This window comes from Lontra canadensis, unplaced genomic scaffold (genome assembly GCF_010015895.1).
Source record: "Lontra canadensis isolate GAN:19392208 unplaced genomic scaffold, GSC_riverotter_1.0 scaffold2, whole genome shotgun sequence".
Classification (NCBI taxonomy): Eukaryota; Metazoa; Chordata; class Mammalia; order Carnivora; family Mustelidae; genus Lontra; species Lontra canadensis.
The window spans coordinates 46,237,766-46,264,576 of NW_022630996.1; the positions used below are offsets into that span (position 1 = coordinate 46,237,766).

General features: G+C 39.7%; 1 non-coding gene across 1 annotated transcript; it reads left to right on the forward strand.

Moving 5' to 3' along the window:
* The first annotated feature begins 22,802 nt into the window (after window positions 1-22,802).
* LOC116879125 lies at window positions 22,803-22,910 on the forward strand. Its single transcript, XR_004384971.1, has one exon. It is a non-coding gene; the product is annotated as a U6 spliceosomal RNA (small nuclear RNA).
* Window positions 22,911-26,811: the final 3,901 nt, after the last annotated feature.

The following is a 26,811-nucleotide window of genomic DNA, read 5'->3' on the forward strand; positions in this document are numbered from 1 at the left end:
TGCTGTTTTCTGCCATCAGAGCCCACGGACCCTAGCCAGCCCCTTCCAGAGGATCTGCCAAAACAACTATATTAACACCCAAAATGAGTGAGTTCCTCCTGTGTGTCAGATCCTGTGCTAAGCAACCTTTGTGGAGACATTTATGCTTCCAAATCCTCTAATACAGAAATAACTATCTCCTTACTAATAGAATATTCCTCTATTAAGAGGAAGAACTTTAGAGTTCTTCCTCACCCAAGGTCATGCCATTAGTAGATGGATGAATTCGGGTAAAATCTTGGCTCTCCTGGACCTTTTCCACTACTCTGTTCTCCTGAGACTAAGTGCCATGGTAATTACCTAAACTGGGACCTGTTTATCTTTCTGAAACCAATTTTATTTTACAGAAGTCATAAAAGGTCCAAGGGTGTCCATGGATATTATACCTTGAATATTACTAGTGATCATTTTCTTTACAGTTTTTATTTATTTAAGTCATCTCTACACCCAACATGGGGCTTGAATTCATGACCCCAAGGTCAAGAGCCACATGCTCTTCTGACTGAGCCAGCCAGGCGGCCCCCCATTGAGTTTCTGAGAGATTAATGACAGCACAAGGGCAATAAGACAGGCCAGTGCTTCTCAAACTCTCTGTAGTGAAGGATTATTCACCCCCCCTCCCACCCCCCTGCCACCACAATCTGTCATATAACGATATTTTTGTAACATACAATAAAATGAATAGAAAAATAAGTTTAAAAGTCACAAAACAGGCAAGACAACTTTTTAGAAGATTCAATAGATGTAAAGTTACACTGCCAAGTTGCTATAAAAATTTCTAAAGGCGGGTGCTGGGGTGCCTCAGCTGGTTAAGAACTGCCTTAGGCTCAGGTTGATCCTGGAGTCCTGGAATCGAGTCCCACATCAGGCTCCCTGATCACCAGGGAGTCTTCTCCCTCTGATCCGCTCCCCTCTCATGCTCTATCACTCTCATGCTCTCTCAAAAAACAAAGAAACAAACAAACAAAAAATCAACTTTAAAAAAATTTCTAGGGCACCTGGGTGGCTCAGTGGGTTAAAGCCTCTGCCTTCGGCTAAGGTCATGATCTCAGGGTCCTGGGATCGAGTCCCGCATCGGGCTCTCTGCTTAGTGGGGAGCCTGCTTCCGTTTCTCTTCCTCTCTGCCTGCCTCTCTGCCTACTTGTGATCTTTCTCTCTGTCAAATAAATAAATAAAACTTAAAAAAAAATTCTAAATGCTTATTCTCTTTATCTTTATTATATTGTTACAGACCAGTAACAGTTTGCAGACCCATACTGTTCTAGAAGTACACTTTGAGTAGCAAGAAACTAGGCAATCTACAAGTCAAAATTAAGCTATACTCCAGACCAGTTTTAAATAACACAAACTAGGTAAAGTGAATCCTAAGACTCTATTATTTCCATCCCCAGAAAGGTATGGAAGACCATTAATACTTTCTCTCAACTCAGCCCTACAAAAATTATTAACATTTCTATTTTGCAGCATTCATTCATTCATCCAACAAACACTTAATGACATTGATTAGGTGCCAGATTCTTAGATTAAAAAGCTGATTAAGACCCAGTCCCTATTTTTAGGCATTCACATGGTGGTGGGTAATAATAATTCCTTTCTGTACATTGTGTATTTATCTCTCTATCCACAGGTCTATATGCTTCCTCTTAAAAAAAAAAGAGTATGAAGTGACTTACTTCACAGGATAATGAGATAAGATAAAACCAATGAAAGTTTCATGTTGTATAGTTTTTTATTAGTATCTCATCCTAATCTTGCCTTTTTATACTGGTGGTATAATTAAAATAGGTCTGTGTTCATTTTAAAAATGAAAAAACAGGTTCAGAGGGATTGCCTCCCACGCTCAAAACCATGCAGCTTATGCAGAGCAAAGCAGGGAATCAAATTCAGGTTCACTGCCTCCAAACCTAGTGCTCTGTTCACCGCACCCTCACCAGAGTTTGTTTTTTTGTTTTTGCCTGCAGTCCTTCATCCACTGTAATCCTTTGCTCTGCTTTGAATACCTGTCCATCCCCAAGGGTGATGACCTCATGACCTTCCTGGAGGTGACAAGGCTTTTACCTGGCCTTCCATCTACATTTCTGTAGATAAGGGTCTTTCTCTTTCTCAAATTCAGATTTAACTGGTCTATGTCTTAGTCATTCTGGAGCTCACACTCTGCTGGATGCCAGCTCACCAAAAAAATTTGAACACATGTTTCTACCTATTGGTATCCAAAGGCAAGCTGTATTCTTTCTGTCTGGGGGAAGACCTACTTAAAATGAGGAAGGAGGGGAAGTTTGTCTTCATTACTTCTCTCTTGGTGTGGTGTCTTTATCTTCAAATCAATGACCTACGTGTGAATACCTTTGTCTTCATTCCCTTACTAAGGTATTTTCTCAGAGCATTCATTCATGTAAAGGTATAATGGCAGCTAGCCACACAAAGCATGTTTGCATTTTGTTTTCTTTACTATTGTATTGCCATAGCTCATGTCTCTCATGTGGTAAGTACTCAGTAAGTATTTATTGAATGAATGTTAAATGAATTTGTTATTTGGTACAAAGAAACCTTTTTTTAGCCCTAGAGGACTGGCAGAAACAGAAACAGAAACCAATACGTAAGTTTCCATCATTGGCACCATGTTCAGAGCTCTCATGCTTTTTATTTCATTCATGCCTAACTCCTTTCTCTCCTGACTGCTGGTGTGCCAATCTAGCCTCTGTACAACTGTCTGAATGACGGCTCTATAATTCTATAATATAATTCTAAAAAACTTCATCAGGTGATATTCAAGACATCAGCGGAAGCAGAAAGAGGTGACCAAGTGCGGGGTTATTTAGAAAATGCAACAGATAGAAATTGGGATCCAGCTGGATGAGGGGATTGAGGAAGGCAGGCATTGGTGGTGATGTTAAACATCAAGGTGATGAGGAAGGTACTAGGAAAAAGCCCCACTGAGAAAAGCCCATTTACATGTCTGATCCTATTTTCCCACTCCCCTCTGCCTCTTCTCAAAATCTGCAGAGCCCAGAGAAGCTCCCTGAGACTCAGCTTTCTGCATGATAAGGAAGTCAGGGGTGATAAAACATAATCTGAAGACCTTAGTTTCACACATACAGATTTTGAAGGATGCTACCTTTCCCACGTTAGGTTAAAATATCTGGGTTTCCCACTGTGAGGGCAATGAGACCCTTAAAACTATGTGTACTACGTATTTTTTCTGTAAGAAGAGGGATGTGTGGGGAGAAAAGTTACTTAGATGGTGTCTCACTTCTTTGTGGATGTTGGGCCAGTTTTAACTGGTCCAACCCAGAGCAATCGGTGGTAGAAGCTATCAAGAATAGAAGAAAAGTCCTGAAGGACTGTCTGGGGCCAAGGAAAAGGCACAGAGAAGTAGAAACTGTGGAGATGAAAGGGATATAATCTGGCATCAGGACAAGCTATGTCCTCTCTACCACTTATTTATTAACTGGATGATCTTGGACAGTTAATTAACCTCTTTGTTACAGCTATAAAATGAAAATGATAATAGTATCTACCTCACAGACATATAAGTTAAATAAGATTTTTCTCAACACAATGCCTCCCTAAATGCCCAATCAATATCGACTATTACTATGATAATCACACTGCTCAACAATAGAAAAACCACAGTGGTCTCTGTGGCATACAAGCAGGCTAACTTAAACTTCCAAAACACTTTGCCATCTAGAAACACTCACCTTCCAAGATTTCCACATGGGATTCGTGTTCAGTATGATCTTTGCCTCAAACTGATATAACGGAGAGAAAAAAGAAATAGTTAATATCCTTTTCAAACAGCTGGACCCTGGGATCATGACCTGAGCCAAAGACAGATGCTTAACTGACTAAGCCATCCAGGCACCCCCTGACAGATGTTTTCTGAAGCTCCAAGACAATGGCTTCATCTATAGAAGAGTAGGGGCCAGACAAGCTTGCATCAGAATCATTGTTAAATACACATTTCTGGGCCTCAACCCAGATTCATGGATCTGGGGTGGGACCATTTGCAATTTTTAACAAGTTTCTAGAAGCGATGCCAATGATGCTGGTCTGGGACCACATTGTAAGAACCACTGTTATAGAACAGAGAGGTCATTCCCTAGCTAAAAAGAGTTTCAAAGTATAGGCTCTTCTGGATGAGATGTTAGTATTATTTTTAAAATGTCCTTTTCTTCTTAGAACACCCTCTATTTATGGGCCCTAACATGTCAACCCACATCATCAACATGTCTCTTTGCCCATTGTCCTCCTTGGCAGTTTAGTTTCCTCCATTTTTCCAGCATCCCTACTTTCCTTACAGAAATCTTGCCAACACATTTTTGGTTAGTGCTTTGTATTGTTTTTCTTGCTATGTCGTATTAGAAGTTCTGCGTGTTTTATAACTGAATCTTCCTTTTGCTTTTGCCTTTGACCTAACAGTTCCCCCAGAAGTCCTTGCCCTTTTACTTATGTACAGAACATAAATACTCTTCACAGAGCTAAGTGGAATGGTATACTTCATCAGCATTCACTTACCACCTAGCACACATATATTTTTAATCAAAAGCAAAACTGAAAAAGAAACTACCAGCACTCACACTGATCATTTAGGTTATGTGTAAGGAACTGACTTCTTTAGCAAGTGTGATAAAGATTTTGCTACTGACTTTGCTTCTATCAAGGGATACTTGGGACTGAAAACCTACTGAAACTTTTTACTTTTTAATTTTATGTTTTGGTTTTTATGTAAATCTTCAGTTAGACTCTGCTATGGCCTAGTTAAATACTGATTTGCAATACTATCCCAGTGAGATCCCCCATTGTGTCCAATTTTGTCTTAATTTTTAGAATGGCCAAATACAATTTTTAAAATATTGCTCAAGTAGAAATATACAGCCAGGAATAAGAATCCTAGTCAAGTTTTTGCTTTAACTTGATTTTGCTCTCTCTTTTCAGTCAAGAAGAGGAAATGGGTACTTTCATTTTACTTACTACAATTGATGGTCTTTTTTACAGCTGTGAAAAAAGGAACAGCTTGCCATATTCATCAAAGAGAAATCATGGTGCCTGTGTGTTTGTGTGTGTGTTTGCGTGCGTCGTTAAAAAATGCTGCATCTGCGCTACGTGGTACTTAACCACAATGACGGTGACTAGCATATAATAAAGATTACATTAATTTGTGCTCTGCTTCAGAAAAGTGAGCATTTAAGTCAGCTCTACAGATTCAAAGAATAGGTCTCTTTCCTAAGAAGGCAAAGAACGGAAAAATAAAAACTCAACTCCAAAGGAGAATTAGCACAGAGGATGATCGGGTAACCTGGTTAAAAGACAAGCATAAATGTCCTATCTCTTAGCTGAATGTCCAGACAGGCGATTTTATCCAGTCACTATACTTTGAGTAACCACACTTAGGAATAAAGACAATGCAAACTGCATATCCCTTTACAAAATGTGGAAAAGGTGGGGGAGGATTAAGCAAAGATAACTCAGGAGACAGAGGGTTTGGCTGGAAAAAAAGGAAAGGGAGAAAAGTTTCAAATTCCCCTTTCCTCCTTTTGGCTTATGCTTCAGATCCCTCGTGAATGAATTTGCCACCAATACAATTTGAAAATTTCTTTTTCCATGGGTATTAAGCCATTTCAGATTATCTCAGGCATCAAACTGAGTTCAAATATTCTAAATAAGAAGATTTTCACATTTAAAAATGCTTTCCAAATGGCTGTCTTAGAAAAACATAAGGATTCCCCCATATTTTATAATATTTGGGAGCATATTTTTTTTGAAAGATTTATTTATTTATTTTGACAGACAAAGATCACAAGTAGGCAGAGAGGCAGGCAGAGAGAGGAGGAAACAGGCTCCCCGCTGAGCGGAGAGCCTGATGCGGGGCTTGATCCCAGGACGCCAGGATCATGACCCGAGCTGAAGGCAGAGGCCTTAACCTACTGAGCCACCCAGGCGCCCCTCTGGGAGCATATTTTAACCTGTAAGTTTGGTCAAGATCGATTTTAGTGATACACTCTTTGATAAGAAATAGGACAGTTCCAGCACGCTTGTTTTGGTGGTAGGATAAACTGGTATAAATCTATGGAGAGTGGTTTATAGTATGCATTAAGAAAAAACTGCATATATTAACATATATTATTTGTTTCAGGGGTACAGGTCTGTGAATCATCAGTCTTACACAATTCACAGCGCTCACCATAGCACATACCCTCTCCAATGTCCATCATAAAAAAAAAAAAGGAAAAAGAGTTGAGCCTAATCTCTGTCTCCTATTCTGAGAGTCTAGATACCTATCACAATAGTCCTTAATAAAATCTTCCTTACTATTTAAAAAAATAAAAAAAGAAAGAAAAGAAAAAAGTGATATGACCTTTGACCTAGCAATTCCTCTTTATGTATCTAAGCTATATATACAATTTCACATGTGTGCAAAGATACGTGTTCCAATGATATTCATTGAAATGTCATTTGTAATATTTATCACTTTGCTACTGATTATAAATTGTTTTACCCAAAGGAATACTATGCAGCTTTTAAAACAAACTCCATATATGTTGATACAGAGTGATCTCAGAGAGGTATTTGATTAAAAAAAACAAAATCTGCATGTTTATATTTGGTTTACATATAATACCTCTGAAAGGATATAGAAGCAGGTGGTACACGTGGTTGGATCAAGGAAGGTGTTAGGGAAGGCAGGGAGCCCGAGGTGGGGTGGGGGAGATCTTGCACCATTCTCTTTGGGGTCTTTTGAATATAATATTCCAAGCATCTATTTCCTATTCAAAATGAATTAAAAATTTTATTTTGTTAGATTTTATTTATTTTGAGAGAGAAAGAGAGGGACAGGGAGATCATGAGCAGGAAAAGGAGCAGAGGAAGAGGGAAACAGAAAATCCCAAGCAGATGCCCACTGAGTGTGGAGGAGCACACACCAGCTTTGATCTAATGACCCTGAGATCATGACCTGAGCCAAAACCAAGAGTCTGTTGCTGAACTGACTGAATTATCCAGGTGCTCCATCAAAATGAATTAAAAATTTTAAAAGCTCATGGAACCTCAAGTCACAAAGAAACCTGAAAGTGGATTAAACCAACTTATTTCAATGGTTTCAGTAAACTAAGAAGTGAAAGTCTAAATCTTTTACTTATCATTAAATCATTTACTGTAATTAATTGATTACACAGAGAATGCAGAAGTCTTACCCTAGGCCAAGCAAAATCAGGGCCAGAGAAGTATTTCTTTTTAGTGACACATTTCTCAAACATACATTTGAAGAACTAAAATGGACCCAGTCTGCTTTTCCTGACATGCTTAGTAAGTCTGAAGTCTGCCTGTGTAAGGTAAAATAAAGGAAGCTTTGTAGCCATCATTAAAGGTCCTCACTCTTAAGATTTATGGCCATAATTGTGACAGAGCAAATGATTTTTTTTTCCTGGCAGCAAAAATAGTCTTAAAAAGAAACTAGGTATTGTTTTTTCTTTTCCAAGCAAAGTATAGATACCCCTCCAAATTACATGGTGTCACAGAGCATGCCATACTTCAAAAAAATGATGCCCTGCCTCTTCAATTTTATTAAGAAAAGTACATAGTTAACTCTTTCTGTCTCTGATGAACTTCGTTATAGAACAACATTCAGCTGGAAAGTGTTTTCTGAAACAGACTCATTTTGTAGTTAAGTAGATTCTGAAGTAAAACAGGAACGTCATATCAATAGATATAAATCCTATAACTGTGGCTGACCATTTCAAGGTTTTTTATGTAATTATTGGTGAAGGGAACAATAAGAAATGTAGAGGCTTTCTACTCTACTGAATAACTGACAAGTTGGTTATTGATGAACTAAAGGCAGGGGCCATGCCATTTTCTGCATTCCTATTTGCACACACTAACATTGTGAGGTCCATGCTACTCACTCACTCACTCACTCACTCATTAGGAATCCATCTTCTTTATTTGGTCAATCAGTCACCAGCCACTGATGTTACTGCTAGGTGCTGGGAGATCCGGAAGTCACAAGGCAGAGCTTCTGTCCTCCAAGAACTTAGAGGTGAGTGAGAAGGGATTGGGGGGGAGTGTGGAATGAACACAGAAAGAGATAAATGTAATGCCATGTAATAAGTATGATAAGAGAGAAAAACCCTTAGGAGCCCGAAGGAAAGATATCTAAATCCTCTTGAAGTGTGCATGGATTTGCATGTCTAGAGAAGGTGGAGTGGAGAGGATCCAAAAAAAGTATCAGAAGGCTGTGATAACTGAGAGAGTTTCAATGATATGTGGAGGTTTGCCAGGGGTGTGTGTGTGTGTAAGGGAGAAGCACAAACAAAACTGTAGGAGGAGAATACAGCTCTAAAAGGATACAGAGTTAAGAAATACCAAGGTGAGAGCGGGAGTAGAGGATAGCTTCAAGCAGTTCAGGACATATAGTGAAAGGCAGGAGGTTTCGAAAAGGTAGGTATGAGATGGAAGCAGGGTCCACGCAGGAGATTTCCAAGCAGACAAGATGATGGAATAAGGTTGAGCCACAAGAAAAATGCAGTTAAGAATCCCACACATGGTCCCCTGGAAATCTACTTACTTCAGGAACAGAAATTACACCTCTAGATGCTAACTATACAATTTGGGTTAGGAGGAGACAGCTAACATAATAAATTGAGACTATGGTAACAATCAGGTTGCTTTGCTCATTAACTGGAACTTTAGAAAAGAAGAATATTTCCTTGGTAGAAAATATTGCTTGTATGGAATTGGCTACCACCCCCACAGTGTGCATCTGGCCAGCAGAGTTCACAGAAATGTCATCGGTCTGAAGTCTGAGGGTGTTATCACTAGATAATGATTTTCATTTGGCAACCCTCCAAATTATCTGGATTTTTCAAATAAAAAAAATTGAGCAAACTGTAAGTGGGAAAATTCCTTATTAATACTAAAAGTAATTGTGATAAGGGTAGGGTAAAATGACATGAAGGGAACATGTATTTGTGCTTTTGATGTACTTTTTTATTGTGGTAAAATATATTCTGGTAAAACTTCCTGCAGCCACTGTCTAAAGCAAGGTAACTTGGGCTTCCTTATAGCATGGTGACTTTAAGATTCCAAGAGAGCACAAACTCGGGCTGTCCAAGGCCCAGGACAGACCTTCTGCTGCTCTTCATTGGTCAAAGCAAGTCACAAGGTGAGTCCAAAACAAGGGTCAGGGAAGTCAACTTCACCTCTTGGTGGGACAAGAGTGACAAAGACTTTGAGGCCATCTTCAATCTATCACAGTATTTATGTTCAAAAGTATGAATTTATGTACCTAAAAATAAGACAAAACAACCACTTTCTACATCAGGTTGTCTGCAAGGATCACATGCTATTTTCAGTTTCTTCAATAAAATGATCTTTCCATCAGGCTGAGGGTCGAGGGATATGGGGAGGTGGTAGCTTACTGGCATGTATTGTCAAAGTGGGCATGTTTATTTTTCTCATTTTAAGCTTCCTGATGATACTGTTATCTTTGTTTTCTATCTTCTGCTAGGTAGACAGTTATTCACCTATTGGTATTTTTTTGCAGTTACTGGGAAGGCAGAAATTTTGAATTCTATAGTGACCTATATTAAATTAATCCTGAAACCTCTGTTTCTCTCATTCTTGAGGTCATAAAAAATACATTTTGATTCAACATCCTCACATAACATATGCTTAAGACCTTAGTGGTCTCTTACTTTTCTGTGGCCTGTCAGAACTCCAATTCCAAATTTTTACTTCATTTAAGGTTATAAACCCAGCTTACCTTTATTCATCATTTTTTAAAAGATTTTATTTATTGATTTGAGAGAGAGTGAGGGATAGAGAGAGAAAGAGAGCACATGCAGTGGGAGAGGGAGGGAGAGAAGCAGACTCCCCGCTGAGCAGGGAGCCTGATGCAGGGCTCGATCCCAGGACCCTGGGACCATGACCTGAGCAGAAGGCAGACACTTAATCGACTAAGCCACCCAGGTGCCCCTATACAACATTTCAATCACTTGAATCTCCTGTTTCAATAATAGTTCTAGGTTTCTCACTGAACTCCGTGATTACAACAGTTTAATTTTCTAAATTTTACATTGGTTTCAATGAATCCTGCCAGTCTTTTATACTTGATGCCGCATTCTTGTATTGTTTGTTTGCTTATTCATTTATTTAGGTCAGCTGGATTCATCTTCAGGTATCCTTCTTGGGAAGGACACATAGTGTTATGTCCTTTAACCCTTGATTGACTGTCTGCATAGCCATGCCATCAGAGTTTATATAAAATTCTTGCTTTCCAACCTTTTATAGCTTAAAATTCTATAGATATTTTTTCTTCCTTTCAATCATGTTAAAAAAGAGAAATTTGAGTGTTCTTATTGTTGCTTCTTTCTGAAAATTATATGTCCTTCTTGAACTTAGGTTTTAAAAATTATTAGTGTTTATTTAGATGTAGGTCCTTTTTATTAATTTTGCCTAGATTCTGATAAGTCCCTTTGAGTTGTGATTTTATTTCATCTCAAGAAAATGTCTCCTAATACATTTTGACTATCATTTCACATGTATCACTCTGGTTTGCATTTGGAAAATTATTATGTGTCTGACCTGAAATCTCTGTCTTCTACTTTTTTCTCATCTTACTTCTTTGCATTTTTTACTCTGCTTCTGGGAGAATAACTCCCAGACACACTGTAGTGTGTCCTCCACAGTATGAATTCAGATTTGCAAATTTTTTATGCTATCTATAAACAACATCAAAGCAAATGTACACTTTCCATACTAATTTGAAGGGATACAGCACCCTGATGTTTATAGCAGCATTATCAACAATAGCCAAATTATGAAAAGAGCCCAAATGTTCTTTGACTGATGAATGGATAAAGAAGATGTGGGGGGTGTGTGTGTGTACGTGAGTGTGTGTTCAGCCATAAAAAAAAAAAATGAGATCTTGCCATTTGCAACAATGTGGGTGGAACTACAGAGTATTATGCTAAGTGAAATAAGTCAGTCAGAGAAAGATAAATATCATATGGTCTCATTTATATGTGGAATTTAAGAAACAAAACAAATGATCATAGGAGGAAAAAAAGAGAGGTAAACTGAGAAACAGACTCTTAGCTATGGAGAACAAAGTGATGGTTACCAGAGGGGAGGTGAGGGTCGGGAGGTGATGGGGATGAAGAGGTGTACTTTTTGTGATGAGTATGGAGTATGTATGGAGTTACTGAACCACTATATTGTACACCTGAAACTAATTATACTGTATGTTAACTAACCGGAATTTAAGTAAAAGCTAAAAAAAAAATTTACACTTTTCCATCACTATTGTGATTTTTTTCTACTTGCACTATTTTCTTATTTTAGCTATATTTGTAGCTCTGACTTTACCACAGCTTGATTTTTGCTGAGGATGCCTGCTTTTTTTCAGAGATCTTTTTTTCTTTTCGAATTCTTTTGAGGGATTGAGCAGGAATCATCTCTCATTTTTACCAGCTTATTGTATGATATGTCAAGCTCTTCTTCTGCGTCTTTGGGGGCAATATCCTCCTTCCCTTAAGTGGCAATATTGATTCACCTTCTTTTCCACAAAAATGATTTGCCAGATTACTAAACTGCAGCAGGAGAAAATCAAGTAGAGACAGAAAAAGGAAAAACAAGGACAAAAACCTTAAACAGATCTCAGGGTAAAGCTATATAAAATGACTACCCCAAAGGCCCATACTCATGTTGGTATTAGTACGCTCCTATTTGGACCATCTCTATAAGCAACAAATGGCAATACACCAGCCACATTACCCATAAAACAGAAATGAACAAATATTAGAAGATGCTCAGTTCCTCCAGACACTAAGGACGAGGAAGAAATTATCCTGAAGGTCCCACATACATGGTACTGTGCACCATAATGACCAATGTCCTCAACAATATCTGGAAGGGTAGTACATGACCAGTGTTATGAGCCTACTGACATGGGCTAACCACTTTATCCCAAAGGCAATTCAAGTACAGAGATTGTGCTCTTTGGCAATTATATGGAGTATGATTGCTCTCTGCTCACAACTAAATTTAGAATTACACCTTTAGAAGTTTTAGCCACGAGTATGGTTGACACTTATGAAATTACTGGCATCTAGCAAAAAACACAGGACCACAGAAAAAGGGCACTTTAAAACTATTCTATCTTTATGAGCAGAATGAAGCCTCTTCTTAGAAAATAATTTACACCTATTTTAATGTATAGATAAGTGGGACCGGAAGCCTCAAAATTCTACTTCTAGACCTTAGCTAAAACAATTTTAGCATGGAAATCCTTAAGGCAGGTAGGTGTACTCCAGTACTCAAGTGAAGCCATAAGACCAGTTCAATTGAGTACTCAGAACACATTGCTTTGAGCAAGGCTATCTCCTCATGTGTCCTATACAAAAAATTGCTGCCTAAATAAATACAAAGCAACTAAGTAAATAAAATAGAGAGTATTATAAAAAATATTTCAGTATTTTTAGTTGTCCACTTTAGTTGGCTTTAAACTAATCAAGAGCCATTTAGAGAAAAGATCGGACAGGAGAGCCAGAAGTCCGTTAGGGAGACACCTTGATCATGGCAATGAGGTTGTTCATATCTTTTGTATGTTTGAAAACTCTTACTTATTTCAACAGGACATTCTCCCTGAACATACTAGACAACAGCTGAAATGGCTCCCTAAATCTTTGAAGAGCTTTTGGGGGTCTCTTTTTCCTCTAACTTCGAGTTCTCCTATCTGAAATACCAGAAATATCACAAGAACCCACTGGTTAGATCGTTAGCCTCTAAGTATTTGTACACTTTCTGATTCTGTGTTCTTGGGTCTGTTTTCTTCTGACAGATCCCAAAATCATTTGTGAAAAAGTTTTTTTTCCAAACTGCTTCAAGAAACCTATTTGTCAATAGGCAGGACTGTCTCTCCTGAAGATTTGAAGCTATGATAATCCTGACTGGAAGAAGTCAATGGGAAAATCATCCCATGTACTTTCCCCACAGGGGACAGTGAAAGAGAGAGGGAGGGAGGGAGGGAGGGAGGGAGGGGGAGAGAAGAAGATATAATAGTGGACAAAGGATTAAGTATACTTGTGTTTGAAGCACTTCACTGTGTTTGAAGTTAAAAAAAAAATCTTAAAGGACACTGTGCCACCCAAGGGAGCAGGAGCAATAGGGTTAAGCTCACGGACTGAGTATAAGGCTCCCCTACAGGCAGCTTCCTGGAGACTCTATAGAGCTAACAGCAAAGGGGTAGTTTCCCCAAGAGGGAAGCCTAATACTATTTCCCGCCGCAGGGCTCTCAGTTTGCACCTTTGAGAAATCCTTGGCTATATACAAGCACCATGATTCCACTATAGCTAACCTCATAATAAATAAAACACCTATTTGTTTCCCCCATCGGAATGGGGTGTGTGTGTGTGCATGCCTGTGTGTGTGTGTGGTAGAGGATAAAATAAAATCGGCTGATTTTTCATGCCTTTTCGATTGTCAATGCAAAATATGGTAGAAGGCATCTAAAGGCAATCCAATTATCCCTTTCCCTCTCCAATGGGAAGATCGTTCCCGTGTGACCCGACCCTTGCGACAAAACGCGAATGAAATGGTACACTTTAAGGAGGCATCTTCTTCATCAGCCTGTGAGTGCATACAGGAGCTGATGAGGACCTCAGCCCTGAGGCCGCTCCCACATCCAGGGCGCTTGCTGCTTCAGGGTGTATTTCAACACTGTGAACGTGGTTCCTATTACGTGACAAGATGACAAATACCATCCAATGAACCACAACACATAAAAGGGAAAAATAACATTTTCTCACCTTGGGAGGGCTTGAAGGGTCCATCTAGCTGCAGACACCAGCTTATATTATTTTGCCAACAAGGTTTCAACCCAGAGTTGGGTTTAAAGAGCAGAATTTTAACGGAGGAGGAGGCTGAAATAAAATCAGATTTTCTCAAGAAGCCAGCCTGGGGCACAGGAGATGGACAGCGATAAAATATTCAAAAGCTAACTTTCTAAGTGAGTCTTCTCGGTTCCCCCTTCTTTAAGTCTGTATTTCCATATAGATACATGGGTGTAAACCTTTTCTGCAGCCAGAGTAGCTCTCAAAATAAGAGAAAGTCAAGGAGTGTTCTAACAAATAGGTCTTCAAACGTCTGTCTCTCAGCCCAAACCCTACCTGGGCATCACTTACAAGCAGATCTTTTTTTTTTTTTTTGTATTGTTTCTCCAGGCTGCTACCAGATAAAAACTTACCATCGTCATGATCAATAGTCATTTTGTGAGTTGGCTCCACTCACCGATGCAGGCTCGCACCGCAAATCTGTGGTCCGTCAATCGAGCCCCTTCAGCATGCAAGCTTGACTGAGTGATTGAGTTTTTCACAGCCTGATCAAACAAATAGCATCCAGAATGCTATTTTCTCCCATTTGGAGTTGTTTGTTTAAGCTCAGCAAGTGCCAGGGGAATTTAATGGACCAAGTGGTAGCAAAATCAGCTATGGGAGGAATGCCTCCTTTGATGTCCCTGTTCTTACAAGGGAATAATATGGGATATTTGTAAACTTCAGAATATATCTGGGGGGACAGGGCTGGTCAAATTGTATTCTGGCAAAAACTCAGTACTACTTAGCAGCTGTGATTTTTTAAAAATGCACTACTTCAGCTCCAAGGCCAGTTCCACCTCTGAGGCTAATTTACAGCAGAGTAATATTTGTATTGCAGAGTGATTAGATCTCGGCTGCATGGAGAGACAAGGGGTAACACTGAGCTCTGGAGGTCCCATTTTGTGATTCCACGGGTAAAAGGAAATTCATGTAAGGCCAGGAGAAAAGGTTCATATTTCAGAGTGTTAGGTTTTGCCTCTATAATTATGGCAAATTCACCCATTTTCAGAGCTTTCTCTATACACTTTTTACGTTTTGGGCTACATCTTTGTGATTGCTTATTGAAACCTATGAAATAGTTTGGAATTCTAAGACTAAAAAACAAAGTGCAGAGAAGCACTAATTTAGTGCACAGGTTCCGGGCTGCACAGTCAAGTTAATACCCTGCATTTGCCTGTTGTTTATTTGACCTTGGATGAGTTACTCAACCTCTCTGAACCTCAGTGTTTGCAGCTGTAAAAAGGATCATCACAGCAGGGTCACAGAGGAGCGCTGTGACAATGAAATGAACTGACGCGTGCACAGCTCTCAGCACGGCACCTGCTGTGTCAGCATCATCTAGGAAATGATAATCCCTGTGAGATGGGACTAAAGTAACCTTGAGGAATCTAGTGCTTGCTCAAGACGTGCTTCTCCCACGTGAATTAAGTAAAAACAACCTAAGGGTCTGATTGCCCAATGCCACATTTTCCCCTTGCTTGCCTTTCCTTGTGTTACTTTTCTATCATCCACCATTGCATTGATCTCCACACAACCCAGGGCAGGACAGTTCTACAAGAGGAAGAGCAGCGTGGGGAGATGGCGGGGTCCCCCGAAGATGAGGAGAATGAACAGACGAATCAAAAGAAACTTGTCAGCTGGCTAAGTGTAGAATGCTCAGAAAATGCTCAGGTGGTGTAAGCTGTTGTTTGCTAAAATACATTTTTTTCTATTATGTGAGATATCAATTATTACTTTCTTGGCCATGATTAATATGGTGCATCAAGGGATGAGGTCAGGCGTGTGCCTGCATCAGCCTTACTCCCCACACATGCACACTCATGCATGTGTACACACACATGCTCAGAATTTCCCTCTGACATTAGTCTCCTTACATTTATAATAAATTCCGCCCTCAATTCTGCGGGACATTGCTGGCCAAAGGACACAGTTGCTAGGTAAGTGTCTGAGGCACGGACAGTAGCCCCTGGACTCAAACCCTGACTTGCTGGTGCTCTGCTGTCTTCTGTGAAGGAAAGAGCATGTCCTCTGCATCAGTGATTGAAAAATCTTCAAAGAAGGGGTTGGTTAAAAACGAGCATTTTAGTAAAAAATACTTGCTATTCCTCTGTCACTACTCAAGATAGGAAGATGTGGAGTCAATTTAGTGAGCTTCAATGGCAGCTGACTTTGGAAAGAATAATATACTCGTGTCTCTTCAGATGCATATCGAATAGGGAGCTTTCTCCACGGCTGGGATGGTGCAGAATGCAGCCTGGTCAGATTTCCATGAGCAGAATATCCCCTTAAAACAGGAAGAGGCGGGGCGCCTGGGTGGCTCAGTGGATTAAAGCCTCTGCCTTTGGCTGGGGTCATGATCCCAGGGTCCTGGGATGGAGCCCCACATCGGGCTCTCTGCTCCACGGGGAGCCTGCTTCCTCCTCTCTCTCTCTGCCTGCCTCTCTGCCTACTTGTGATCTCTGTCCAATAAATAAATAAAATCTTTAAAAACAAAACAACAACAACAACAAAAAAAACCAGGAAGAGGCAAAGCCTGAGATTTTTATAAGGCTGGTGATGTAAGGCTTCCCACTTCATCTCTAAAACATACGTGAGCGGTTCTCCCTTTTTGTCATTTTCTTGTCAAGCTCAACGCCAGGAAGAGGTATGAAAAAGGCCCAGTGTTGGGAGCACCCTTCCATTTATTAAATGGGATGCTGCCCATTTCATGAATCGTTGAAGAAACCAAATCAGATCCTGACAAAAATTTAAAAAGTTGTTTGAAAACAAGGAAAAGGGTCATGCATGAAAGGTAGGCAAGGTATGTAGGGAGATTCCAGAAGTGAGCAAAGGCCTGGTGGTGGTACCAGGGAGCGGCTGGGGAAAGGACAGAGCAGACACAGTCTTCCTCCTCAGGGTGTGCACTGCTGGCTCCAAGATGGCAGGAGGGAGGAGCCTTCAGAGAACCAGACCATAATGGCCCTCTGAGGGGGTCTAATTAAAATGAGCACCACATTGAAAAGTGTTACTCAAAATCGTTAGTTGGCTCTATTTCATGGGGGATCTTTGGAGAAATGCCCCTCATGAGTCAGAGGCCCAGATACTAGGGTATAAGGATGTTTCCTTCTCTGGGGGTGTGCAAGTAGTAAATAGACTGGGAACATCTCAAGCAGGATACCTGAAAGGCCTCTTTTCTGAAACGACTGGTCTGTTTGCAAGGAGAGAATGTGTAACACCATTAAACAGCCCAGTAAGAACTCCTCTTCTTCCTAAAATCTCATTTTCTTTCTGTATTTCTATGAAAGAATAGGCAGACACTTGCCCATCTGTGTTCCAAATGAGGCCTAAGAACATGGTGTTTGGCTGTCACCACAGCCTTTAGTCCTGCCTTGGGTTAAACAGAAAGAGAGATGAGAAAATCTTCCCCTGCTCTGGAGTGAGTATCCCATGGTGACAACCGGGGCTTAGAGGGAGATCTTGAGCAAAACCTTTGGAACTCAGCAATGTGGTCAAGTGTCCTATGTGAGCCCCGAGGAGCATGACTGTCTGGGTAGTTGAAGAATCCCACCTCCAGGCAGAGGACAGGAAAAATTTCAGGAATACCTGGCTTGGCAATCGATAAGGAATGGAGAGAGAATCAAACTTTGCAACTGGTCTCAGTTCTTGCCCTTGGTATGTCTATTGGAAAGCAATCAAAACGTTGTGTGAAGCTTTACCGAGTAGTGGGGCTGAGTCTAGAGACCCCGTACACTAGGTCATTCTGGAAAGGCACCATCTTGGGAGGCCTGGTCAGGATATCAGAGAATAGTTGGCAGGTAAAAAACAAAAAAACGCAGACATATACATGTGTAACCTAGGGATGGAGGACTCTACCTTCTTACTGTGAATATACCCTCATTGTAACTCTACTGAGTAATACAATGTAAAACATCACCCACACAGAAAGAACAAAGTCTAGAAGTTTCTTGCTGGGAACTGGATACATGAGAGAACTGCTGGTAATGTACATCAAAAGGAAAATGGTGCTCACACGGGAAACACTGGTTTAGGGATAACCACAAAACTCCACTACTTTCAAAGCTCTCCTTCCATCTATGTCTGAGCCAGTGCACAGTTTCGTGTTACTCAGACTTGAAAAGAGAGGTTCTCAAGAATTGGGAGCACTGAAACATTTTTTAAGTTTTTATTTCTAATTCACTCATCTATTTGTTCAATTAAGTATTTATTTATAGCCTAAACATGTGCCAGGCACGGTCCAAGAGCTGGGGATTGTGCAGTGAACAATAAAATACAACTAAAAACCAGCTTCATTTCTACCCTCATAGAACTTATATTTTGGAGGATGTCATAGGTATTAACAAAATAGTCATACCAGGGCACCTGGGTGGCTCAGGAAGTTAAGCAACGGCCTTCAGCTCAGGTGATGAACTCTGGGTCCTGGGACTGAGCCCCGTGTTGGGCTCCCTGCTCAGCGGGGAGTCTCCTTCTCCCTCTTTGTGCCTGCTCTCTAATAAATAAGTAAAATCTTTAAAAGAACTAAATAAAATAGTCATACTAAGAGAAAATTTCACCCTTGGTTAGTGCTAGGAAGGAGAGTAATATTATATTGTGTGGTTGACATAGTCTGGAGGAGAAAGGGAAGTTACTCTGAAGGAATAAAAATCCAGATGAAGGGGTGCCTGGGTGGCTCATTAGGTTAAGCCTCTGCCTTCAGCTCAGGTCACAATCTCAGGATCCTGGGATGGAGCCCCACATCGGGCTCTCTGCTCAGCAGGAAGCAGGCTCCTGTCCTCTCTGTCTCTCTGCCTACTTGTGATCTCTGTCAAATAAATAAATAAAATCTTAAAAAAAAAAAAAAACAGATGAAATCTGAGGTATGAGTTGGATTATTTAGGTAGAGAGGCAGGGAGGAAGGGAACAGTATACGGAAACTGTTTGTGGCAGGAGAGGTCATGGCCCACTCGGTGGAGTGTGGAGAGGCCGGGGCTGAGGAGAGTAAGGAAGCATCTGGCAAGGTAGGTCTGGATCATGTAGGGCCTTGTAGGGTAACTGTATCTTTTGATCTTAAATTAGTGGGAAGCCTAGAAATATCACCATCTTTTAAAAACTGGTAATGCCATGAAATAGGGCATTCTTTTTTTTTTTTTAAGATTTTATTGATTTATTTGAACAGAGAGAGATCACAAGTAGGCAGAGAGGCAGGCAGAGAGAGAAGGGAAGCAGGCTCCCTGCTGAGCAGAGAGCCCAATGTGGGGCCCGATCCCAGGATCCCAAGATCATGACGTGAGCTGAAGGCAGAGGCTTTAACCCACTGAGCCACCCAGGTGCCCCGAAACAGGGCATTCTTAAATTTTCTAAAGCTGAAGACCCCAGAAAATGCCAACTGTTTCCAGAAAACAGGGTTAGTCTTAGGGCTGCCAAACATGGCCCTTGAGTTGCGTGCGGCAGTCACAATTTACTCTGTTGTGACTAAGTAGGCTTCCAAGAGTTGTGGGGATGGGGCAGCCTTGGTTAGATGTTCTTGGATCAGCAGACAGGGTTGTTTTCTCTAAATGGAGAATCAAAGGACACACTTGAAATTGAAAGTGGTGTGAAAGGAATCTAAATTGGTTAAATGTCAGATACATCCATGATTTATGTCTCCTTTACATCTCATTGCTGATAAAGCTAACACTCCTTTATTAGTTGGATGTGTGTGTGTGTGTGTGTGTGTGCAGGTAAGAAAAAAATTTTCAAGGCAAGAAGACTATAGGTCCATTGCCTTACTTCTGGTACAAGGTCAGGGAAACATGTGAATATAAATTTCATGCCATACACTAAGCAAACTCTTTATTTTTTAATTATACAAGCAATTCATACTACAGAAAAAGTAGGAAGTTCATGCCACCAAAAAGGAGAAAATTGCAAACTCCCAAATCTATTAATGTTTTTTCCTCTGAATTTACATACTTCTAACATTTCTGATATACCTGTATTAATGCATGAATGACATGTTCATTTTTGATAGAAAAACCAATTCTGGGGCACCTGGGTAGTTCAGTCCATTAAGTGTCTGCATTCAGCTCAGGTCATGATCCCAGGGTCCTAGGCATGCGAAGTTCTGGCTCACGCTAACTCTTCTTTTGTGAGAAAAGAATCTGAACTGTGGGACACCTGGGGGGCTCAGTCGGTTAAGTGTCTGTCTTCGGCTCAGATCATGATTCCAGGGTCCTTGGATTGAACCCCACGTCGGGCTCTCTGCTCCACAGGGAGTAGGCTTCTCCCTCTGCCCCTCCATCCACTCACTCTAAATCTCTCTCACTTTCTAATTAAATAAACATAATCTTAAAAAAAGATGCTGAACTGTGGTTATTTGACAGATTTGCATATGATGCACATATCCATTTCCTAGGGCTGCCATAACATCACAAACTGGGTGGCTTAAAACAAAAAAAAAATGTATTGTCTTATAGTTCAAGAGCCAGGAGTCTAACATCAAGGTGCTGACAGGATTGGTTCCTTATGGACACTCTGAGGGCAAAATCCATTCCATGTCTTCTTCCTAGCTTCTGGTGGTTGCCAGCAATCACTGGCATTCCTTGGCTTATCAAGCCATCACCCCGGCCTCCAGTGTCACATGGCCTTTCTCCTTGCGTGTGGCCCTCTGTGTCTCCTACCCAGATCTGTTCTTTTCTCTTGTGAAAACATTAGTCAGGGGTGCCTGGATGGTGTGGTCAGTTAAGCATCTGACTCTTGGTTTTGACTCAGGGTGGTGGGATCAAGCCCTGAGTCAGGCTCTATGCTCAGCATGGAGTCAGCTTGGGTTTCATTCTCCCTCTGCCTCTTCCTCCATGTTCAGTTGCATGCACACACACTCTCTCTCTCAAATAAATAAGTCTTTAAAAAAATAAAAATAAAAACAAAGCAACACCAGTCATTGGCTTCAGGGCCTACTCCAATCCAGAAGGACATCATCTTAAATGGATTATATATCTAAAGACCCTCTTTATAGATAAGGTCACATTCACAGATACCTGGGATTAGGACTTAAACCCACTACACTGAGTCCAATGTGTAATAATTTATTTCACTCATTACTAGCAACATATGGGAAAATTAAAATTGCAAAGCAGTTCTTTTTTTTTTTTAAGATTTATTTATTTGACACAGAGAGAGAGAGAAAGAGAGAGAGAGACAGCAAGAACAGGAACACAAGCAGGAGAGTGGGTGAGGGAGAAGGAGGCTCCCTCTTCGGGAGCCCTATGTGGGGCTCGATCCCAGGACCCTGGGATCACGACCTGAGCCGAAGGCAGATGCTTAACCAACTGAGCCACCCAGGCATCCCTAGCAGTATTATTTTCATTAATGATCCAAGGATTCTACCTGCAATTCTCTACCCTATACCAAAATTATTGAATACTCAGAACAAAACAAATGGAATCCTCTCCTCTAGTATACTATGGAGAGACCCTAGGCCAACATCAAATAAAATCTGGAAAAGAAAAGGGCAGAGAACAGATTCATGAGTCCTAAGAATATTATCTTTGTGTATTAACTTATGGATGAATCAATGTATTAACTTAAGAATGAAAGTGCAGATAAGAATATCCTGTATTGAGTGAACTTTGATTCTTAGCATTAAGAAATACCACAGTGCACATAAAAAAGCAAAACAAATAAGTTACTCTATATTTTTAATAGAATTAGGATGGAGTCTTTGAAAAATGGGGAATGAAAAGGCTCATCTTTCTGGGTGGGATGTTTTAATATGAAGTCTGGTTTTTCTAAGATTTTGAGATTTAGTATAATTGCTGGGAGCACAAATCCAAGAAAATATACTAAGATTTGTCCTAATCCACACTGAATTCCTATATATAACTAATTTCTCTGTAATTTTTTTTAAAGATTTTATTTATTTATTTGACAGAGATCACAAGTAGGCAGAGAGGCAGGCAGAGAGAGAGGAGGAAGCAGGCTCCCCGCCGAGCAGAGAGCCCGATGTGGGACTCGATCCCAGGACCCTGGGATCATGACCCGAGCCGAAGGCAGAGGCTTTAAACCCACTGAGCCACCCAGGCGCCCCTCTCTGTAATTTTTATACAAAAGTTTTCAGAAATTAAAAATTTTCTGTAAAATGGAGTTCTGCAAATTGAACCAGATCTGTCCCCAGATTTATACTGTATGAGATGAAATGCTGTGTGATGACAGCTATCATCATGGGGGGCATGAGAGTAGGAGAGGGAAGACCTGTGCTCTCCCAGGGGATCTCCTTCATGGATTTACTGCTCTGACCTTGGTCCTGTGATCTCTCACACACTCCCCACTTTTTCTACCCAGTCCAGGCCCCATGTCCACTGTGGCAGAACTCATTCTGTTCAACCACTTTGGCAAAAAAGTTATCAACTCTCTGAACCAAGCCTCTTGGTGTTGAGAAGTGCTGCTGGGGAAAGATAAACCTCACAACGCTAGGGATGGATGGAGCTGAGCAAGTGTACGGTTTCCTCCCTCACCTGGGACTTCTGGGTTGACCTGGGATGTCTCTGAATGATGCTAGCCAACGTGCTCACTTGCTCTACACCCGTGTAGAGAGGAGTTGCTTTTCTGCAACACAGCCCTGCACAGGAATTCATTCCCAGGTTCGCAGGATCTCTTCTCTAACTAATTCAGGTGATATTAAATAGGCTGAAATGTCATTACAATCTACATTCAGTGATTTTAATAATTATAAAATATTCCATTTGGGGGGAGTGCTAGTAACAATTGCAGAGGGAAAGAGCTGGCAAATTCGGTCATCAGCGTCATACAGTAAACTGACAATTCCTTTTATGTGGCTGTCACAAACCGCGTGTTAAAATGGACCTCCGTAGAAGAGCACTGAAATGCCAAGCTGTGGTTTGAAAATACCTGTTTATTGATGTTTAAAGCTGGCCTGTGTTTGCTTCAGCAGCACACACACTAAAACTGGACCAATACAGAGAAGAATAAGCATGGGCCCTACACAAGGACAACACGCAAATTTGTGAAGCATTATGTATTTTTTAACTGGAATTTAGATAAAAACTTAAAAAAAAAAAAAGAAAATTTTCCAGTGAGATAAGAGTAAAAGAGGAACGAAAGGAAGGAAGGAAAGGAAAGGAAAGGAAAGGAAAGGAAAGGAAAGGAAAGGAAAGGAAAAAAGCAAGCAAGCAAGCAAGACAGCCTAAGCTTTAGACTTCCAGTTTGTTTTGGGGTCTTACCATTGTTTGTCCTTATAAACAGTGACAGGTGCGAAAGAGTGAATGTCACGGAGCTGTTTAAACACACTCACTGGGCTCCTTTTCCTTCCTGATGGGCAACAGAGAAAATTACTTTCTATTGCTAGCATTTGAGATTTCACAGTTGTGTGCCCCCCTTCCCATAAACCATTAATAATTTTTTGTTAGATTGCATAATTTATAGTATCAGTTGTGAATGCATAATGTAATAGTATATACTGAAGGGTAGTCTTCCTTCAAATAGGTTACTGAAAATGAAATAAATACCTAGATTAAATTTCCATACTAGGGAGAGAGAAATGAAATAATTTGCTGAGTTGCAAAAATACATAATAGACATTGTGGAGGTAATCTAAGTTCTAAAAAATTACCTCATTGTTCTAGTCACATCAGATGGTTTCATTCTGAAAGCAATCCCTAAGAGAAATGTTGTGATAATTACCGAACAAAAATATTTTTTAAAAAATGAGTTGAAAAATAATCTCTCTAAATATTAATAAGATGAGGCCAAATTAGTTTATAATTTACAGTGTGATATGGAAAAGTGACTGTATTTATTTTAGTGTCTGCTCTTGTGAAAGAAGGGGCCACAGAATCTTTAAAATACAATGTAAGAGCTGGAAAAATTTTGTTTATCTTCATATTTAACCCTAAACTTTAAGAAAAAAGATCACCAGAGCATTACTTCAATTTCTAGAAATTTGTTGGTACTTCTAGAGATTTATTTGTAGATTTTCTGCAGTTGTAAGAAATGCAATTCATGTTTCCTATTAAGAGGCATCTACTAAAATGACTATCTGTTTTTTCCAAACAACCATCTGCTCCTTTCTTGTGCCTACTATAAATCAATAACATTATTTAGTATTTCTCCTTTTGCTATGATTATCATATTTTTCATGGATCCAAACCCCTTATTTTACTAAACTGTTGTCTTCCTAAGAAACTATCAAGCTTCAACTGTGGGATTGGTCCTAGACCCCATGGGAATCCCAAATAGAATTTTAATCTTCTGTAGGCACCAGGCACCATTTGTCGTTTATTCCTCCAAAATGATTTTGTTTTAATTACAGTAACAGGATTATGTTCATCAGGACATGTGTTATCTTCTTCAGTGAAAGCTTACTTTTTCCCCTTCAGAAAGGGAAGAAGACAGGAGTAAAGGAAAGAGATGGAAAAATTAGTTCAAGGACAGACAGTGGTGAAATTCAAGGTTGGGTTAATGACTTTGATGCTTTTAAAATAAGCACACATCAAAATCAGTAGGGGAATCTGATCAGTAAAAGTAACAAGTTTTGATGACATTTATAAATGAACTCCATAAAATTCTTCTTTTTAGAGCCACGTATGATCTTTTGAGGCTGTTTTTGATACATACATATTTCTATTTACACTTTCCTCACAATAAATGTTTTAATACCTCCATTTGGTTAGGAGACGCTCTTAAACATACAAATAACACTTTTGCCTAGACTGTTTATTTAATGTGACTTGCAAAAAGTGTAAATCATAAACTATTTGGTGGTTTAACATTTTCCCTTATTTTGAGGTACTAGTAAATAACACTAACATCATCATCACCATAATTAATACCCTTTAAGATGGAACTCTAGGGGAAAAAATTAAATGCTGAATTTATCTAACTTTTTTACTCTTCCTAAACGTCAGGCTGATTTACAAAAGCTTAGTAATTCTGCTGATGTCTGTCCATGTCTATAAATTCACTCCATTTCTAAATTTAGAGATTCTTTGCTAACATGATTAAAATATTTCCTAATTTGTTCTCCTCATCTTCTTTGGGCTGTGCACAAAATAAAAGGACTACAAACCCAAGCCAGAGAGCTCATTCCTAACCTTGATAAGCTTCGTAATGCTAATGTTGTTTTGATAGAGAAAACCACAAGTAATGCAAATAGCAGCCTCCACTCCCCAGTACAGGTGTGTAATAAGCGCATATAATTAAGCCAAAGATACATAATGGTTTGTTGTTGGATACGCATTTACAACAGCTGACTACGCTCTTAATGTGTGGTTCATGAGTTAGGTAATTTTCTTATGTCTCCTCTCCTTGAACAGAATATTCCTCATGGACTCATATACAAAATGATTCTGTGCCTTTTATACAGTAGATTCCCACTGTTGCCTGTAATTTAGCGTCTTTGCCATATCAGCATTACCTAAAGATGATTAAAAAGAGCATGTAAATTCACAAACAAGTCATTTTATTCTTCAACTTAAATAATTTAGAAATGCCCCCCAAAAGGAAAGTTATCAAAATGTAAGCCTTTCGACATGGTTTCCATCTTAGTGAAATATATCAAGCGTGCATTTAATCACTGTTATGCATAAAATATGGTTTATGGCTCTGCTCTATATATCACATAAACTTCTTTGTATATTATGAATCTGAGTCCTTTAAAGGGCATAAAGCAAATAGGAAACACAAGTAAGGGTTTTTAAAAATCCGTACAGATACAAGCAACTGTGCATAAACTACTTGTAGTTATTTTTAATTCTGTACTTCCACTGAGGTTTTTTTTTAATAATGCAAAACACGTCCACACATATATTTATATAGTCCTGGCGTTTCGAATTGGGCAGACTAAAAATAAGAATGATGACCCTATACTAATAGTGCGTGAATTTCTTAATTTTAAACACTTTTAGTCCTTTTTCTCCTTTCCACTGGGATCCCATAAAACATGATACTGTAAAGAAACATTATCCTACAGGCATAACCAAGGTGAGGCTTACTGCTTTGTACTGGAAATGGTCAAAAGAGTCTACCTACTGAGATTGATAATGTGGAAAAAAATAGATAATGTAAATTTGTTTTTTATTTTTAAAAAGGTGATATCTCACACACATATTGAACTATAGTGTGTGGCAAAAATGGTCAGGATAATATCTGAGCTCAATAGCATTTTCCCATAAATTACTGTGTAGGTACCATTAATCATTGTATTCAAGTACGATGCATCGCCTGCTTAATTCAGTTGGTTCTGATTTGCACATCATTTCAAAGAATGCAAAAAAAAAAAAAGAAACTAGAAAAGTTTTACTTTCCACATTAGCTACACAGCTCATCCTCTTCTAGTCGTATATCGGGACAGAAGTAAATAATCAACCTGATTTCTTTGGTTGACTTTTAAAGCCCTGTTTGCAATTAATTTTAGGCAAAAACTTTAATTAAGTCTTTAGCATGAACTATAAGGAATGGAATTCAGTCCCAATATAGTCAGTTATTTCCGTCGTGGTGATTGTTATTTTGATACCTCATAAAATAAACTAGTCATTTCCCCCTCTTCTTGAGTATCTGTGAATGCATGTGTGACTGTGCCCTGAGTGTGACTGCTTAATATGTGTGTGCGCACGTGTGTGTGTGTGTGTGTGAGAGAGTGTGTGAGAGGGAGAAGGGGGCATTATGTCTTCATCCTATATTTATGGTTAATATAAGAGGCATGGAGCGTTAAGTTTCTTTCAAAAACAGAAATCACCAAAAGGGAACTCCCATACCTTTCCATCACCATGGAAAAACCCACCTCTGTTTCTAGCCTCTCTCTTTCTCCTGTTTTCAAAGACCACTGAGTTCAGATGTGTTCTGGTTCCCGTTTTCCCCTTCTCATTCTCTCAAGAGTCTGGTTACTCCTTAATGTCAGAGTCTCCTTCACTCTCTCCCCGGAAATTGT